This window comes from Alexandromys fortis, unplaced genomic scaffold (assembly GCF_014885135.2).
Source record: "Alexandromys fortis isolate MF-2015 unplaced genomic scaffold, M_Fortis_MF-2015_v1.1 scaffold_438, whole genome shotgun sequence".
In the NCBI taxonomy this organism is placed as follows: domain Eukaryota; kingdom Metazoa; phylum Chordata; class Mammalia; order Rodentia; family Cricetidae; genus Alexandromys; species Alexandromys fortis.
Window position 1 is genome coordinate 121,198 of NW_026068346.1, and position 6,772 is coordinate 127,969.

Consider the following 6,772-nt stretch of genomic DNA (forward strand, 5'->3'; position numbering starts at 1 on the left):
CCCCCCCCCCCCCCCCGCCATGATGCATACCACCCTGCTCCCTCCCATGCCGGTGGATGAGTTCTCTCTACCCACCCTGGGGGCTGCGTGCCTCAACTCCTGGTCAAACCTGACCAAGGTTTGGCTCCACGGGTTAAGGACTCTGGCTACAGCTATTGCTACAATGGCAGTGCTGTGGCGCTATAGCCAGACTTCCTTCCACCAGAGCTGCTTTGATCATTCAGATCCAATGTGTCATCATTTATAGGGGCTGGTTATAAGTTATTATTGGTTAATGTATAATAAAAAAAAAACCTACTGTTGGTCTCAAATGTTTCACGCTGGTGCAGGATTTTATGTGATGTACATTTAAAGTTTTTTTTTTGTTATAGTATATGCATGTTTCTGTTCTTATTCAAAATACTGTAGCCATACAACATATCAGACACCACTGAGGGAAACCACAAGAAAGACTTTGGTATGTTGTCTAAAAATGGAGAGAGATTTTGGTGTGTTGCCTAAAAAGCAAGAGAGATTTTGGTATGCCATCTAGAAAGCAAGGGAGAAAGCAGGAGACTAAAAAAATAAAGAAAAATGGATTAAAGGTATATAAAAAGTTATGGAAGGTCAGAAGGGGATGTAAATTATGTTTGCTGTGGTTTCTCATACATGCAAATACTGAATATGCTTGTTTTATTTAAAAGTTTGTCTATGTAAGTTTTCTTGCAAGCATGGAGCTGAGACAGAAATGGTCTGGCTATTTTTGCTGTCTCTGCTACCCATTACTGCTGTGGCCACATTTATGGGCCTGACTTCAGAAATACTTCACTGAGCTCTGATTACTAAATTTGGGTTAGCAGAAATTCAGATGACTTTTTGGTATAAATAATGTTAAAACTGCTATGTGCTGTTTTTTTTTTTTTTTTTATTGAAAAGCTGGCTCCAGAATTGGATTATGTCTCTTCCTTTTTTAGACCCATGTTTTATTTACTTAAAACCTATGCATGGGAATTTTAAAGAAATCATAAGGCATAATTTCATTTTAAGTTTTGAATTGCCATTTTGCTAGAGTTAATATTCTTAATATTTAAACTTAAAAGGCTAAAAATTAGGGTCAGAGCCATAAACACCAAAAGGTAACCAAAAATGCAAATGTTCATTTCTTATGATGCAGAAGACAATGACCTAAGCAGTTTGATAGGGGGCGTGGAACAGCATCCAAGCCTATAAATCTCAATCTTTTGGAGGTTGTACTAGAGTAGTTTGGGACCACCTGCATGTTAGATGTTTGAATTGAGATTCACAGCATAGTCATAACCTCAGATGTAAAATAAGAACAAAAAAAGTTCTGTAATGGGAGGATCACTATAACATCAAAAAACTATATCAAAATGTAAAAGCATTAAAAATATTAACCAATGGTTTAAAAATCAATTTCCTTGTCCAAGGACTATTCAGGCTTAAAATGTATGTTTAGCCTCCTTATCTTTGCTAACTTTGTTAGGTTTAAGCTATTTGGATTAACTGAATCATAAATTTTTGTATTAATACTAAAAGGTTTGGCCCTCCTGGGAAAAGAATGTTGTTTCTATGTCAATCACTCCGGGATAATTAGAGATTCAATGGTCTTATTAATGAAAAAAATAAACAAAATGCCCATGCAAAAGGTGAATGGTATAAAAACTTGCTCAACTGGTCTCCTTGGTTAACAACTCTACTTTTACCTCTAACAGGCCCCTAATGATGTTGCTTCTTCTTATCAACAGACTTGATGGCTTTTGTTCCAAAACGGGTCAATACTGTTTGACTAGTGCTATTGAGGTTCTAGTATCACCCCCTTGAGTCCCTGGACAGATAGAACCCATGATTGAGTCCTGTCATTGGGATTTGTGAAGGGGGAAAAAATGTAGGGCCCAGGGAAGCTTTCTGAGTGCAACTTGGTACCTACCTGCCAAGATGGGTTCTATAGATCAGCAGGAAGATAGGCCTGAGTCCAGTTTGCCCTGGGGCAATGCTAGCTCTTAGATTCCCTCCTGTTCCCATTTCACCCTGGGACCCCTTCCTTGCCTTTACAGGAGACAGCATTAACAGCTACATATAATCTTGTTCTTTGTTTACCCTCAGAATGACTAACTCATTTTCTTTATTAACTTTAATTCAAAATCATTACAGAGTGTGGAGTTCTAGTCTTGTAAAAGCTGCTAAATTATTATAGACTGTTAGGAAATGCAAGTTAGTCTATCATCTTTAAAGTATTGATATAATTAGTTACAGGAATAAGCCTTATTTAGTTTCCTGTATAGGTTTTCAAAGTCAAACTTAAAACAAGTAATGAGAATCAAAGTTTGTCTAATCAGACATACTTAGGCAGCCCTCATACTTCAGAGATATACAGAATATAGCATTTAAAATAATGTTTAAAAAGCTTATTATATTAGTCAGAGACTCTGAGATTTTAGCAGTGACCCCAGGTCTCCAAAGAAGATGATATCTTGGACACTATGATATCTCCACCTGGATTATGATAGTGCTGACCACTGGACGAGATGTCCCAGTGCACCTCCTGCTGCCAGGACCTGGTCCAAACTGTGGACAAACAGTAGTACCTTGGAGAATTGATTGCACCACTTTTGCCTAGACAAAATAAGGTCAGTCTTTTCCATGTCCCTCTTCCACAGAAAAAGAAAAATTCACCTTATGGGCCTGGCTTAGACAGTAAGACTGTTTTTCTGAATATTTCTGCCTCCAATGCTATAGAGACCTGAGTATGACTAACTGTATATGAACTCTGGTTCCTGCCATTTTAAATAGATTTGAAAACTATTTGGTCTGTACTCAGATATACTTTATTTGTCCTTCTGAGATCTCTGATAGTATTAATGGCTAGAGCAGTTATAATGTCAGTTACAGCAAAAGGTATCCAGAATCTTCCACAAAGCTATAGCCAACTTGTTAGCTCATTCTAAAGCTTCCATACATGGTTCTCCGGACAACAGAAAAATATACATGCTTCTAACCAAAATCTATAGTTTTTGCTAGGACTCAAAAGTATGAGTCTATTCCTTCTGTTTACAGATACCTGTTATCTGCTCTTTTTCTAAATTTTAATTTCTGTTCCTAGTTTAAACTTATCTCAATTGGCTGGCTGACCGAGTCTGCAAACTTGCATAAAATAAAGGCTCTTTGCTTTTTACCTATGGGATTCATTCTCCTTGTTGGCTTTTTGGAGAACTTCACAAATTTGGGCATAACAGTGAGGTTTAGAGTTAGACTTCTCAGGTTCTGGACCAGCCCACTCTATTCTTCTGCAGTAGTGGAAACTGAGGCCATGAGGTTGACATTAGTGAGGGCTGGAGAGGAGATGGTAGAGGAAAGTCGGGGAGGCAGAGAGGGCTCAGATGGGAGAGGGAAAGTATATTAGAACATCTCAAGGTCTGAGGAAAGTGCTTGTCCATCTATGCATGGTGATTAGCATATCTGGATGTGAGGTGCAGAAGGGACCCATCCTAGGACCCCCATCTACAGGTCCACAAAGGACAAAGATAATCCCTTGCTCCTGGCTGTAGGGAGGGTTTGCACTGACGTGGTAGATGGGCCTCTGCGTCTGGCACCGAGAGTAGCTGTGTGCAAGGGCCTGGGGAGATAAAATAGGAGCACTCCGTTTCTCATGGCCTCATCATCCACACTTCTCACATGGTTAAAATCCACAGTGCTATCAAAGAGAACCCTGCATCAACAAGACCCCCCAGGCCTGCCTTTGAGTCTTTTGGGGGATACCCCTCATCTGCCTCATTATTTCCCTCTTTCACCTAATTATCTCCCGTTGTATATTGCCAGATGGCCTGGCTTGCCACAGTGCCCACTGGAGACCCTGCAACCAGGCCAGGCTTTCTTGCCAAATGCTGGGCTCCCAGCAGCCTGCTTGTCTTATCCTGTCAGCCCTTTGCCATTGTAGGAGAACCCCTCCCTGAGCTCCAGGCGGAGTTAAATTGGATTAAAGAAATGTGCCCCAAAAGATGAATAGGGTGAATAGCTGCCTGAACATCGACCCCCCCCACCCCCCACCCCCACAGTTGAAAATAGAATCCCCACCATCACCAAGTCCCCACCCCCCTCGTGTTCCTGTAAAAAGCTCCTCCTAGACAGATGGGTCAGGCCAACCTGAACTTCAACTTCCTCTGGCCAAAGGGCAGATCCCTGGGTTAGGGCCCCTGATACCTCCTCATTTTGCAACCAAAAGGCAAACAGTTGACACAGCAGGGGGAGGTGGAAATGGCCTGCTGGCTACAGAGCTGAAGGTTTACAGAGGCATTGCACAGGAGCTATGGGCAGGGCCTAGGCCAGCCTCCTCAGTTTTGCTAGATGAGGAAATTTGTCCTTAGAGATAGATGCCTAACACCACCTAGTGAGCTATCAGTAGATGACATTTCATGCAGGTTTTAGGTCAGTCACAGAGGCCTGTAAACCATATGGTTGACTGACAGCTGCCCTCTGTATGTGGTACATACAGACATCCCCTTTGCTCTGGGGATGGCTCACCCTGCCATCACTTTTCCCTTGCACAGGTGGTGCTGACTCTAGACTCACCTGGGCCATCACCCTGACCTTGGCCTACCTGTACTGACTGCTTGGTTTCTAGTCTTTCCTTCTGAGTGAGCCTCGTGAATCAGGGGATCCAGGAAGTGTTTTTTCAGTGGCCTGTTTGAGAACTGCTTCTATATCTCATGTTGGAAGTCTTGACCCTTATCTAGCAAGGTGTTGAAATAAAAGCGGCGGGGCTGCATCCCCAGCACCCCGGCTGCCTGCTAGCTCATGCCCGAAATAACAACACACAAACTGTATTCATTTAAAGACTGCTTGCCCATGAACTCTAGCCCTTATAGGCTAATTCTCGCACCTGGACTAGCCCATTTCTAATGATGTGTGTAAGCACCCTAAGGTGCGCTTAACCGGGAAGATTCTAGCCTCCGTCCATCCTGGGTCGGAGCTGCCTGGGAGAGCGGAGCCTGGCATTTCTGCTCCAGAGAGCAGAGCTGTCGGGTCTCTTCAGGAGCAGAGCAGAGTCTGACCTCACTTCCTCTTCTTCCCAGCATCCTATTCTGTTTACTCCTCCCACCTATGTTTTAACCTATCAGGGCCAAGGAGTTTCTTTATTGCTTAACCAATGAAATCAACAGATTGATATGACACTCCCACATCAGCAAGGAGCAAGCAGGGAAGGGAGAAATGGGAGACAGAACCAGTGTACGGACTAGGGGACAGGAGACAAGGCAAAGCAGGTTGGGGGCAGAAGACAAAACTCAACAAGACCACAATGACATTTTCTTTAAAAGTTGCAATTGAACTTATTTACTTGTATATCTGTGTGTAACACACAGTCACATCATTGCATGCACTTGAAAGTCAGGGACAACCTTTCCAAAATTGGTTTTCTCTGTCCATCATCATATGGGCTAAGCCCCGGGCTTGAACTCAGGTGGTCAGGGTTGGTGGCAAGTGCCATTATCTGCAGAATCATCTTGCCAGCCCCTTCAGAGCGTTTTCTCCACTCTCTTGGTATGGCAGGAAAACAGGAAGCCAAGAGGAGGCTAATCATATCAGGCATGTTGGTGGGATGGGAACAGTGATTGGCACAAATTTTCCTTCTGCATCAGTAGTGCTCTATGCAAGACTACAGAAGGGTTCTGCTCTGGGAGGCTGGAGCTCCCAGCATTCAGATGCCACCCACAGTACCCACATGCACAGGCACAGCCCAGCCAAGAAGAGATCCCCAACTAGAGAACAGGATGTGGGTAGACTTTGGCCCTAGCCAGCTGTGGGTGGTCCTCCATAGATAATGTGTTCAGGTATAGGCACACTTAAGAGGTAACACACATATACTGAACTTGGAAGACAGTGAAGGAAGTTGAATCTCTTTATTTCATTGTGTTAGTTCATTTTTTGTTTTAGTTTATGTAGCCCACAAGAGTGTATTTCTTACCTGTCTGCTTCCTTCCTCTGAGTACTGGGATCACAGTTGTGGGGTGCACCACCTTTCTTTCTTTCTTTCTTTCTTTCTTTCTTTCTTTCTTTCTCATTTCTTTTAGGGAGGCCTTCACTATATAAAGCAGGCTGGCCTCAAACTCACAGAGATCCACAGGCCTCTGCCTCTCAAGTGTGTGAGCCACCACAGCTAGCAGGGCTGGACAATCTTTGATGTTTCTTCAAGTATCAGTAATATCATCCCTGCCTTCTTTCTACCCACTAGTTGCTATAGCATTCGGGTCAGGGGTCCTCTTGGGTGTTAACAGTTACCTATTAACAAGCTACCTAGAGGTGCTGAAGAATGCTTAAGATGCCTTGGTTGAAAAACACTGACTTTACCCAAATGGAGATTTGAAATCGTCTAGGTCTTCTATGACACCTTTTTGTTTGTTTGTTTTGCTTTGCTTTGCTTTTGTTTGTTTGTGTTGTTTATTTTTGAGATAGGGTTTCTCCGTATCACCTCAACTGACCTAGAACTTACTCTGTAGACCAGGTTGGCCTCTCACAAAGATCCGTCTGACTCTGCCTCCCAAGTTCTGGTATTAAAAGCTTGTGTCACCACTGCCCAGCCTCTTTCACTTCTTTTATTAACTATCAAAATTAAATAAGGGTGATAAGTTCCTGTGGGGTGCAGTACACTTTTGACTTAGTGGAGTTCTTATTTTCCATGGGTGGAACTATTTTTTTTGTTTATTTTTTTTTAGTTGTTGCAAAAAAAATTTCCCATTTCCCTCCCCTTCCTCACACACATTGCTCCTCCCCTCTCCCC

General features: G+C 42.9%; 1 protein-coding gene across 4 annotated transcripts in view; it reads left to right on the top strand.

The window, feature by feature from the left end:
- Zscan25 (zinc finger and SCAN domain containing 25) overlaps positions 1-6,772 on the top strand; it is a 39,292-nt gene that overhangs the window by 8,862 nt on the left and 23,658 nt on the right. The gene's annotated exons all lie outside the window — the stretch shown is intronic.